This window comes from Rhinolophus sinicus, linkage group LG01 (genome assembly GCF_036562045.2).
Source record: "Rhinolophus sinicus isolate RSC01 linkage group LG01, ASM3656204v1, whole genome shotgun sequence".
In the NCBI taxonomy this organism is placed as follows: Eukaryota; Metazoa; Chordata; class Mammalia; order Chiroptera; family Rhinolophidae; genus Rhinolophus; species Rhinolophus sinicus.
The window spans coordinates 101,404,263-101,417,395 of NC_133751.1; the positions used below are offsets into that span (position 1 = coordinate 101,404,263).

General features: G+C 38.1%; 1 long non-coding RNA gene across 1 annotated transcript in view; it reads right to left on the reverse strand.

The window, feature by feature from the left end:
• Nucleotides 1-2,734: 2,734 nt before the first annotated feature.
• The window catches only part of LOC109456546 (uncharacterized), a 107,484-nt gene continuing 97,085 nt past the window's right edge, over nucleotides 2,735-13,133 (reverse strand). The window contains exon 4 of the long non-coding RNA XR_012496842.1: nucleotides 2,735-5,084. This is a non-coding gene — a long non-coding RNA (uncharacterized LOC109456546). The remainder of the gene's footprint in view (nucleotides 5,085-13,133) is intronic.

Below are 13,133 nucleotides of genomic sequence, written 5' to 3' on the forward strand. Positions count from 1 at the left end.
TTGCAGGAAAGCAAAACATTTTAGACTTGACATTAAAATTTTGGAAGAAACAAAGGGCTTCCTTTTTTGAAAGGCAGAGTGTTTTAAATTTGTTCTTTTTGTTACAATCACATTTTTAATGAAGTATTTGTAAAAAAAAAAAAATCAAAACGGTATGCAAGATTGTGCAAAGTTGTTTTTTTCTTTTTTTCTTTTTTTTTTTTTAACGGTGATGAAATGTATCAGATTCTCATTTTATTTTCATGAGGGAATTATTTCCAGATTCAACAAGGCAGAGAAGGTGTTGCACTTGAGAATCAATGGACATTCATAAATGGGTTGTTTTTAGTGCCACTATAATTTACAGCTATAAAATGTGGAATATACTATTTCTTAAGAAGGAGATTCACATCCTGTGCATAATTTTTAGCTTTGTGAGTTTGAGTTTGCTACTTTTTACCTCATGGAGTCACAGAATGTAAAATTAGTGTCATGACAAGCTATTTTCATATGTAATGGGCTTATCTCCATTGTTGGCATAGGGTATTTATTGTAGTTATTATTTTTTATTTTCTGTGGAATATTTCCTTGTTTTCACCATTGCAACATTGGTTATTCCCATTTTCTAGAGTTTTATTGTCTTTGCTTTTGAGAGAAAATCCTGTATTTATAAACTTATTTGTCCTATTATGTTAAAAAGTGTTCAAGAAGACTCCAAAGGGGGAATATATTTGGAAACTTTGAAGAATAGTCTAAGAATGAACCTTAGAACTCTTTCTAGAATCAGGTAGTAGTTTTAAATTTTGTGTCTAGTGAAATCAATGTTTTTAAAATTTAATTTACCATGTGTGAAAAAAGTTGCAGAGTCAACATAAATGGAAGAAAAGCTGTATATTCTGATAATTTAGTTATCTATGGGAGTATATATAAAAGAAACACATTACAGTTATCTAGAAAAGGAAGAATTTCACGTACTTCACTTACATTGCCCATTCTGACCTCAGGTAGAGAAGGACGTCGAAGAGCATGAAGTTTCCTAAGTCACAGAAAGTCATTTCTTTTTTTTAAATAAAACATCAATGGAGATTTTACTATGATACTATGATTTGGTAGGATTTTGACTTCATTTTGATTTCAAGAAATGACAAATTTGGAGGATGGTATAGGCTTGCTAATAGCGTTATCCAGCCCAACCTCATGTGTCCATAAAGTGTTAATATCTTTTGTTAAGAAAATTATCTAAAACTTTTAAATAAAGCAGAGGAAGACTGAATGACTTTAATGTCATTGTTTATCAGACTCACCAGAGAATTATTTAATTTTATAGGAGAATGTGCTGTGGAAAAGCGGCGAGGACCGAGAGACTCAAGCGGCACACAGAGATCAGGGAGAACACAGCTTTATTACGCCGGCGGTCTCAGCAGGATTATTCCCAAAGACTGAGCACTAACTTGGGTCGAGGCTTTGTTTTATAGGGTTAGGCCTCAGGGTTAGGGGGAAATCTGGCCGGTGCCGGGGAGGTCCATCCCTAGCAGCTGTGATCGCTTAACATTGTTTTGACAGGGAGGCCTCTAACTATGGTGCCCACGGAAAACAGCTCCCATAAGGGGATGGAGCTCTTAATGGGGGCCTGCAGGAAAAAACCGTCCCGACAAATGAACCTGTATTGACTTAATTATTTACCATTTAATCTTTTTTGTTTTTGTTGTTGTTGCTTTTTACTATTTTACATTTACACATTAACTTGTGTTGTTTCTGGCTGGTAGAAAAGATGATACCAAATGTTATAGTTTTATTTCTCTATAGGACATTAAGCAGTTTTGTATCTATTAGCGAATCTGTTTCAACATTCTTAGACTGACTGATCATTGTTAAAATTATTCTGACACTTGTTAAAAAATAGTAAGGAAGATTGTGTTCAAGAGACTACTGACACTGGGGTTTTGCAACAAGTGAGAGGGATTGGACTCAACTCTGAATGCAGGAAAAGTGGGAATTTATAGCTAAGGTGCAGGGTGGAGGAGTCAGTGAATGGAAAATTACTACAAGGAAATATCAAGGCTGAGAGGATTCTTGCTAAACTGACTTAACAGGATTCTTACTGAAGGCAGGAAGGGGGATCACATGTCAAGTAGGAGGTTGTGGAAGATAAGTATTTTGATCAGATATCCAGGGTGATTAGATATTGGGGGTACTAGTTCTTTTTAAGCTGACTTTGTGATATTCTTGCTACCCTTAGGTGATGCAGGCTGAAGAAGAATGGACACCGAAGCTCAATGTCAAGGCCTAGAGGGCTTAAAGGACCCTGACTAGAATTGAATCGAGAAGAGAGACTTTGGCATTTTATAAGTCTGTTTCTCAAAACCTCCTTTGAAATGGGCTTTCCACTTTATATACTGGTTCCTTCACTAATTAAATAATAAAAATCTTTGATATGTATTATTTTATATTGCTATGAGAGTTATGTTTTAAACTTTTAAAATATGTATATATTTTAATTCCACAATGATGAACTCATTCTTATGTGAAGGTTTTTGAAATACAACTTCTAGAGCTGGGGAGGAGCTAATGTCCCTCCATAGTAGGCTGCTACAACTCTATTCTATTAGTCAGTTTTGTTTTTTTAACTGAGTAGAGCAATTTGTACTCATATAGTAAGACTATCAATACCTTCAATTAGGCAGTAGCATATCGAGAAAGTTTCCCTTAAGATCATTTCCACATTTTAATAATTTAGGATATGAGGGTTATCACAAAAGAGCTAAGTAAAACCATTTTATGTGCTCTGCAAATGTAAGATATGGCATGATACACAAGTCATCAATTATTGCTTAGGTTGAATGGTATATTATTATTATTATTATTATTGGGGAATATTAGGGAACAGTGTGTTTCTCCAGAGCTTATCAGCTCCAAGTCAAGTCGTTGTCCTTCAATCAATCCAGTTGTGGAGGGCACAGCTCAGCTCCAAGTCCAGTCGCTGTTTTCAATCTTAGTTGCAGGAGGTGCAGCCCACCATCCCATGTGGGAATTGAACCGGCAAACTTGTTTTTGAGAGCTCGCACTCTAACCAACTGAGCCATCCAGCCACCCAAGTGGTATACTTTTCAAATAGCATTTTAATAAGTAGAACTGCATAATGTACACATAATAAAGTTTCTATGCTTAGAGTTTGCATTGCCAGTAAACATAATTTTGGAAAATGAGTTAGTAATAAAGATGAGCTAGTAATGAGCAGACCAAACATTATTTTATTCTTCCAGTGCTTTATATTCTAATCCTTCTTTTTCTTCCTTTCACATATTAGTCTGAGTTCAAACAAGAAAGAAAGTGGGTAGTTTTAGGAGAACTACTTATAAGGGATTGCTTATAAAGAATGATATAAGGAAACCACAAATGATAGTGAAGCCTATAACAGTGGGTGTCTGTTACCCAGTGAGAGGGCACCTGATAAGTGCTGTGACCTTGAGCTGAGTGAGTTGACCTTGCAGGGAAGGAACTGTGGGAATGAATATTGTGACTTTATTCTCCTCCTTTCTCCATCTCTTATGGGTGATCCCAATCGTCTAAATTCAACCAGAAACCAGAAGATAAAGTTGCACATCAATGCATTTCATAGTGGTCATCTTCCTGGGGGGACAGAGTAGGGTGGAGGTAGGTAGAAAATTGACCTACAAGAGAATATGGGAGATGTCCTGCACACCTGGTAAATATACAACAGGGATGCTAGTTGGTAGAATAGAGGATAGGAGACACCAAGATTGCGAATCTTTTCTAGCTGGGGTCAGAGGTTTGTGTAATCCACAGTTTCAGGCCAAGGGACATTTAGTATTGAATGAGAGCATTGCTGGTCCAGTTAGGGAATCAGAACTGAAGGGTATAGTCAGTAAAGCTGGGGAGATACAGATAGGTTCCTGAACACAGGTGGATGAACTGAATTAACATTCTGGAAACAACAAACACGGTGGCAGTGGGACAGTCCCTTTAACTTGTTTAGTTTTCTATGTCTTCTTGTATAAACTTAGAGAATTGTGTGGGGACAGAGCCAGGAGTGCAGTTTCCAGGCTCTCGGCCTCACGTGGAAAGGTGCTCACTTGGGTAGTAAAGTGGCCATCAACTGTGATTGGATGGCCATCAGCTGTGGCTCGTTGGCCATCAGCTGTAACCAGTGAGCCATTGACCATTAATATAACTGCCACGGCTATGCTAGCAGAAAATGGGGCTAGCAAGAAGATGGTGGCTGAGCTAGCAAGAGCGGATTGCAGTTAGCAAGTGAGGTTGGTTGGTAGAAAGAAGTGGATGGCAGGTTGCGGATAGTGTGGCTCCTGCTTCCTGTGTCTCCAACCCAGAGGCCAGAGAAAATATGGTGGTTTGACTCCCCTACCTATGGCTCCGTGGGTGTTCCTTTTTGGCCTCACCATATCCTGCATTCTTATGTGGGGAGCGGGACCAGAGACCCCACCTGCCACCCTACATGGCAGTTGTCATGGAATGCATCGTTTATCCTCAAATCATTTTAAGTGGGAAAATAAAAACAGGAACCAACTTTTTCATTAGTTTTTATATTGCCTTACTTCTAAGTACTGTTTTGCAGAAGAGCAGCTAAAACAGCATCTTTTGTGTCTGTATGTTATTATTTATCAGTGAATTCTCCCTGAAGGAGGCAATCCACACCAGATTGTTGGGGTCACTTTAATCAGAGTTGTAATGGTTTACCCTAAGAAGTTGGTATTTACTCTATCTATAATGAGGAAGCAAGAAGTGATAAAATGGTCAGCTGTAAGAATTAAACATTTATATCCAAATAGAGGAGAAATTTTTATTCCTCTAGAGTATAAAGGAAAAAGGAAGTTAGTGTTTCCATTACAAAAGAAGCAACTCAAGGATAAGTAATTTGAACGTGTACTAATTGACACAAGAAGAGAATGACAGGATTGGTATTTAACCTAAGTCTGTGTGCATTTCTAGCCTTGGAGCCTGGAAGGCTCTCTCTGAATTTCACTGTGGAGACTGCTGTCTAAAGCTTGATTGTCGCTGTCAAGTGTGTGCTTGGCTAGCTCTCCAGCTCGCATGTTTCTGCTGATTACTGGCAGCTTGAAATGGTCCTGAAAGAGAATGAGGGCTCTTGATTAATCCCCGTGCTCAGTATCAACATATTATTGATTCATTATCAGCACATCATGTTTCATTTCCTGGCAACTGGGATGGGTTGAAGGCACCCACTTCTTCAAAACATGCAACCCAGTAAACAACCAAGTTTGGTAACCAATGTTCTTTTTATGGGTAAAGGCCTTCCACTGCATAAAACACTGGAAATATTCCTTTTCTCTAGAGAACTGTAATGCTCAACAGCTCCAGTTTAACAACAATGAAGTAATCTGGCTTATCTCATTATTTATGTGTTTAGTTATAAAAACAGTAGGTAAGTACTTTAAAGTGCATTCTATATTAAGCACTTTACTGTATAGCTTTTATTTATATTATTCTTAAATATTTAGCTTTAAAGAGACCTGCAAACATTGATTTATTCATTTATCACTTATCATTCATTTATTTATTGAGCAGTCCATTTATTGAGACCTACTATATACTATACTAGGCACCAGGAATACAAAGCTGAATAAGTCATAGTTTAGATTCAGAGTTCACAAACAGCAGAAGAGAGGCATATAAGAAGTATGTATGCTAAGTAATAGAAATATATGCAAGGTAAATGAAGGAATACTTAATTCTTATGGTGAGATTTCAGAGAAAGTCATGAGAATGCCAGGGTTTGGGAACTGAGTAGGGGTTCCACAGGAAGAAGAGGGAAAGAAGGGAATTTGGGGCAAAGGAAGTAATTTGTGAAAGGAAACTGCAAATTTCCTGCAGGGTACTATAAGTAGTTGAGTGCTTCTGAAGTGTCCATTTCAAAAGGGAAGTGATGAGATACTACGCTAGAAAGGTAGGAAAGAAACAGATTTTGGGGAGTCTGTCTACTTACAAGGCAAGCTGGACTTGTGTTTAGCAGCAACAGGGTTCTAAAGAGTGGAATCAGATCTGCATATTCAAAGATTACCCTGATACAGTTGAGTTTTATATAATTGGAATTAAGGATCCTTATTACAGCCTGTCTATTAAAACAGGAGAGTTGAAGAAATGCCTTGGCAGAGCAATGGGGATAAAGACAGAGAACTCAGCATATATCTAAGAGACAGAACTTGAGAGAATTAATCCAAATTGGATGTTGGGAATAAAAGAGTTGTTGAGGTTGACTCCCAGGATTCTGTCTTACATCTGTTCTCTACCAGCTGAGGTTGGAAAAAGCAAAAGAGAAATACAGTTGCAGTGATAGAAAGCAGAGGGGAGAGGTGCTGTGGTGGAGTGATAGTTGTTGGAAGTTATCACCTTGCTGACTCCAAGGGAGGGGTGTCTAGTAGGCAATTAGATCTTCAAATCTGACACTCATGCACAGGAATTCAGCCAGGTAATGGAAATACCCCAACCACGGGCAGAACTGCTAACAGCACATATTACCGTAGGGAATAGTAGTGATGGCTCTGTCCCAACGACAAAACCGAAAATAGTTTAGGCAAAAACATAAGATAATCCTTTGCACTTCCACAAGTTAGCTATGTCTTCGGGAGTTGCTTCTTTTTATTAAGTTGTATTTATCACATCTTCATTAAAAAAAAAATAAGACTGCAAATATCTAATAACTAAAAATGAGACTCTTGCTAATGCGCTTGCTATTTCCTACTTTTTTAACTTTATATTTTGAAAAAATTTAGGCTTTCATAGAAGTTGCAAAAATAGTACAGAGAATTTTTGTGAATATTTCATTGGGTTTCTTCCAATGATATTATCTTAGATAATAGTAACAGAACTATCAAAATAAGAAAATTGATATCATTATAACATTATTACCAAACTATAGACTTTAAAATTTCATCAATTTTCACATGCACTTATCACTTTATTGCTTTGATGTATATAGTCCTAGGAAATTTTAACACATGTATGGATTCATGTAACTACCACCATAGTCAGGATACAGAATTGTTTCATTACCCACAGACTCTGTCTTATCAATTGAGAGTCACTCCTCCTCCACTGCATCCACTAGCAAAGTGATCTTTACTGTATGTCTATAGTTTTATCTTTTTGAGAATGTCATAGAAATGCAATTATAGAGTAGGGAATCTTCTGAGGACTTTCTTCACTCAGCCTAATGCCTTCAAGAGTCATCCAAGATGTTATGGGTATGAATAGCAAACCCTTTCTAATTATTCCAAAACCTGTCTCTGGCCTATAATTTCTTTGAGGTTTTGGTCACTCTAGTTAGCCATAACTAATAAATGGGAATGGTTTACTTATCTCTCTAAGTTTGAAATATGACCTTAACATATTCACATGCAAAGAACCATGGGGTTCAATGGAGATGGCCTCAATTGTACTAGCTAAATGCTTCACGTGGAATCACACCAAAGCCAAAATAGGGAACGGGTGGAGCCAATGCTCAGATACCTGAGGTGGTGACAGCTCAGAATCTTAGTTTCCCATGGCTACATGAGGCAAGGGGAACATCTTGGCTAGAGCTTACCAAATAATGAGCTCTGAGTTACAGAGCCTGACAAGAAAGTGTGTATACGTGATAGGGCATCTCTCCATGTAGACTGAGATTGGAGCTTCTGTGGTACCTCTGCAGATCCTGGTCTTCACTGAGAAACTGGCAAGAGCCTATGAATAGCACCTGTACTTGACCTGCAGCAGAAAATTTCCTTTGCAAGTATAAATAAACACTTGATCTTGCAACTGTGCAGCAAATGCTTCAGAAACTACTAGAAGTGCTGGGCAAGGTTTCTGACTGCCAAGTCATGTGGCTCTGGCTCTCAGACTCCGTGTAGTAGGGAGAGGACTCCGTTTCTGTTTGCATGGCTGCCTACAAGGTTGAATGACAGGCTGTCTGCCCTCACATTTTTGCTACATTTTAAAACTCTGAAAGCTAGAATTTGAATGCTTCTTCTTTGGATTAGTCGTCCTAAATATGGTATTGATCTAGTTCTGCACAAAATGATCAAAACTGTGGTGAACATGTAGAAGTTTACAAAGTATGCCAACCTGTTGGTGAAGAACATTAGAAATAAATGAGTGGAGGTGAGGCTATATAGGAACTGTGATTACTCCTCTTTTCTCATTTTGCTCTCAAGGGCTGGACTCCACAAGTGAAGGATGACATTAAGACTAGAAGAACTGCCTGGTGGGGATGCCAAACATCTACAACACTATAAGCTGAGGAGTGAAGGCTACAACCCACATTTGCACATCAACAGCCTCAAGGGATAAAAAACCTGCTCCGAAATTTGCATGGTTAGCTGTTCACTGGGGGATACAAAGTAATTATTATTACTTACCACCACTGTATACCTACTGTCAGCAAAATGCCAAGGTCATAGTAGAGCTCAATAAACATGTACTAAATAACATGAAGGCTTCTTGATTTCTTATGTCCGGGTCAGGTGGCCCTGTAGACATGTGTCTCAGCTTCAGAGCAGTGATTACATTCAACTGCAATGGCCTCTTTTCACTTGCTATTTTATTAGACTGAAAGCGACTTGAAAGCAAGGACTGTGTTGTATTCACTAATATATTCCCATGGCAACCACAGTGACTGGGACATGACAGGTCATCCATTAATACTGGTTGACTTGATTAATGCATGGATGAAAAGCGCATGATCTATCCACTGAGTCCCTCTCTTCAGATTGTTCCTTGCATGTGACACCCTTTAAAATAAAAATAACTCATTTATTTAATACATTTACTTGTGAATGTACACTTAGTTTTATTCTTCTAGTCTACTATTTATAGACTTTGTGATCCTTGTCAAGTGATTAATGCCTCCTAGCCTCAGTTTCCTCATTTTGATGGGGTTAACAATTTTTGCTCTGCCAACAAAATTTTGGGAGAGAACAAATTAGATAATGAAATTGAAAAGAACATTTTTTTTGAGCTGTATATGAGGACTTTATTTACATCTCATTTCTAGTAACTCATTTGTACTTTATTTTCCTGCTATTGATGCAATTGATGGTCGGTTAGGATAAAAATATTATTTTCAACCATTTCCTACGGCCCATACATACATTATCTCCCATTTCTAATTAGATCTTACTTGGCTCATAAACGGAGGATCATAAACGGAGGATATACATAAATCAATCTTCAAAGACATTGAGATTCTCAAACAATTATTCAAAGATCTTGACTTCATCTGATATATCAGGTCTTATAAGAATAGGTAAACTGTTTAATTTAGGAGGGAGGTGGTGGCGTTTTCAGAGAACATATCTGTAGGCTTGCAGGAGATGACCTCCCAGTTTCAGAATTTGTACTCCTTCCACATACTTGACACAAATAAGAATTTTGAAATAAAAATTTGTTAATATTTAGTGGAAAGTTAACATCCACCAAATATAACAAAGTTGCAAAAGAATTACAGCAGTAGTGGGGTATAAAGATAAGAACATTTGTTCTTGAACATTTACTAAACATTTATTCATCTGTAGTGACTGAAAATAGCCAGAGACAAAAACATCACCACTCAGAAAACTAAAATATTGAGGTCCAATATAGGACCATTCATGCACTGTTCAGAGAAGTGAGATATCAGTGCTATTAGAATTCATCAGAGAAAGTTTATTTTCCAGAATTTCTGCAATATGGTAACATACTTTCACAATGAAGGAACTTATTTAGAAGGACAAACTAAGGAAAGCAGTTGGGATCAGGTTGACTGTGAGCCCAAGACTCTAGACTCCATGCCAGGTACAGTGTAAAGTCCCAGAAGATATTAGGCTGTGGAGGGACATGACGAAAACAGGATTTTACTGAGATTCATCTGGCAGTAAAGTTTTCAGTTGATGCAAGCTAGAGCCAGTGGTTCTGTCACAAGTGATCCATCCACGCCACTAGTATAAGACCAAAATCAGATCTTGATCTAGATTGATAGCAGTCAAAAATAGAGATAAATATATAGTGTATAAGGAACTTTATGTTGCTAATTCGGAGAGCGTAGTGGAATGCTTTGAACTTGTGCAAAAGTGGGTTATATACTTTCTTATTTATGATGCTTCAATGTGTGTTGGAAGCTATTTTGTAAAAGTGTGTATGTGCATGTGCTTCTACCAAGAATGAAGTTTAGATTTTATTTGTATTCTCATGGATTCTTCAAGTCCTTACATGACTCCTTACTTACATCAGTGTCTAAAGTGTGTGTGCAGAAATCACTTGACACTCTTTGAGGCTGTGCAGGTGCTGCCTGTAAACAAATTGAGTTCACCCTTCAGGTTCAGACGATGACTTGTGCTTAAACTTGCCATCTACAGTGAGGGAACACGTCAGTTACTCAATTTGAGTACCTATTTCAAAATGAACCGTATAGAAGTAATGCCACATTTTTATAGGACTGTTAAAAACCCTTATCAGTAGATGCAGATCACACTTTGGTAAAATCACACTCATTTGACAGTACTTCATAATAAAGGAAGAGTTGATAAATGGTGATAGAAAGGAGAGAATATTGCTTTTGCTCATGATGTTGTTACAAATTCAAACATACGAGTTGTGATCAAAAGATATGATGAATGTTTAAATAAAAAAAAATTACTACAATAAAAGACACATTGCTATTAATTCCCATCAAAATACTCCCCATCACTTCAAACACACTTATACCATTGTTCTTCTCACTTTCTGAAGCAGATCTGGAAGTCCTCTTTCATGAGTGTCTTTATTTCATCCTCCATCATGACAGTGTTCTGTGTTACACATAACTTCCGGTATGGCAATTTCTGTCAAATAAAAATATTACAGTGTGTCCTCATCCACCTTATTCACTGGATCTGGCACCATGCGACTTCTGGCTCTTCCCCAAAGTCAAAATGACCATGAAAGGTAAACGTTTTGAATCGACTCGGAACATTGAGGCAGCCAATGACAATGCAACTAAAGATATTCACGAAAGAGGACTTCCAGAACTGCTTCAGATAGTGGCAAAAATGGTGGGATAAGTGTGTTCAAAGCAAGGGGGAGTATTTTGACGGGTATTAATGGCAATGTGTCTTTTACCGTATGTGGGGACAGAGCCAGGAGTGCAGTTTCCAGGCCTTCGGCCTCACGTGGAAAGGTGCTGGCTCAGGTAGTAAATGGCCATCAACTGTGATTGGATAGCCAACAGCTGTGGCTAGTTGCCCGTCAGCTGTAACCAGTAAGCCCTTGACCACTAATATAACTGCCAGGGCTACGCTAGCAGAAAATGGGGGCTAGCAAGAAGATGGTGGCTGAGCTAGCAAGCACGGATTGCAGTTAGCACGGAGGATTGCAGCTAGCAAGTGAGGTTGGTTGGCAGAGAGGAGTGGATGGCAGGTTGTGGATAGTGTAGCTCCTGCTTCCTGTGTCTACAACCCAGCCGCCAGAGAGAATATGGTGGTATGACTCCCCTACCTATGGCTCAGTGGGTGTTCCTTTTTGGCTCCACCGTATCCTGTGTTCTTATGTGGGGAGCGGGAGCTGAGACCCTGCATGCCACCCTGCATGACACTGAAATAATTTTTTAAAATTTAAACATTCACTGTATTCTGTGATCACACCTCGTATATCACAATCCACGTTGAGAATCTTATTCCTAATAGAGCAAATACAATTTAGCTGCCTGTAGTATCATATACGTACTACCAGTGAGCATAGACGCAGTTGCTTTGGGAGGTAATAGTGTGCTTGTAATGACCACTATGGCATGCGCATATCTCTCTTGTCCTTGGATGTCCAGACCACAACTGCATTCAAAATGAAAATAAGATGGCCATTCAGGATTACAAAATAACTTTTTTTTTTTTTCTGATGGTTTTAACATAGGGAAAAAAAGCAGTAGAAATTATTTTAAAATTTGTCTCATGGATATTGAGTTAGTTCTAATGGTGTCAATGACAGAAATAAATAGACCAGTGATATTGGGAAAAAATGTATGCGTATTTCAATAAATAGCAAAGATACAAGAAATTTTAGTTAAAGGCAAGTTATTGAAACCAGAGGTTCTGAAGTGTGAGAAATTACAAGACAATGAAAGCTCACCTTGCCTGTTGATGAGATCTATATTACACAGGCTAATATGTGGAATTAGATGACGTAGGGTGCCCATCTTGTCCCAGCTTGCCCCGACTTACTGTGGCACTAGGGACCCCACATCCTGGGAAGACCCTCATTTCTTAGTATGCGTTCTAAAATGACACAAGCATGAGTCTGTGTCCTCCTCCACTTCTCCTTCCTCCATTTCTCCCCTTGTGGAATTCACCTGCATATGAGGACCATCGTGATGATCACTGATATCTCTGATTTAAAATGGCTGTTGATGGCTGAAAGCCTTCCAAGTAACAGAAACAAGAGGCAATTTTTGTACATAAACTTTCACATACATAGCATTTCTCAAGTTTCATGGGCCTCAGGTTGATAGAAAAATTCCTTAACACTACTCTAAACCTTTAAACTAAAAACCACATCCAGTTGTGTTTAAGCTGATGCTTAACAGCAAACAGATTGTATTAGAAGCCTTGAGAGGTGAGGTAGGGAGAAAATATTCATTTGCCTAAAATTTATTTTAAATAATGATAGCAACTTGGTTATAAAATTTCATATTTGAAAATCTATGTTGTTGGAAACATCTTCAGATGTGCCAGAAGCACTAAAATAGATACAATCTGGTAGCCTGTCAGGAACGCAAACAAACAAACAAACAGGAAAGCAAACAAACACAAAAAAACTACTGGGTCAGGAGTACAGCTGTTTGTTGAGTGCATTAAGTTTTTGTTTTTCAGCCTTTCCCATAAGCCAATATGCTTTTATGCATTGATTTATATTTTAATAATGACAGACTCCACCGGCATGAACATTTTAGTTGCTCAGAAATTAGATAAAATCACAATTTAGACCTAGGATAAATGGTGGAGGGCATTAGCATTTTGCAGCATTAATTAGCTTCCTTGCCCTCGTTTGTTTCTGATCACATGAAGGATGCTAAGTGTAGCTTCAAACAGGGCTATGAGTATCCTTCGACTGTACGAGATGACATTGCTGTTTCTGATGCATGCAGATTCAGTGGCTTTGCCTTGGTTTTAAAA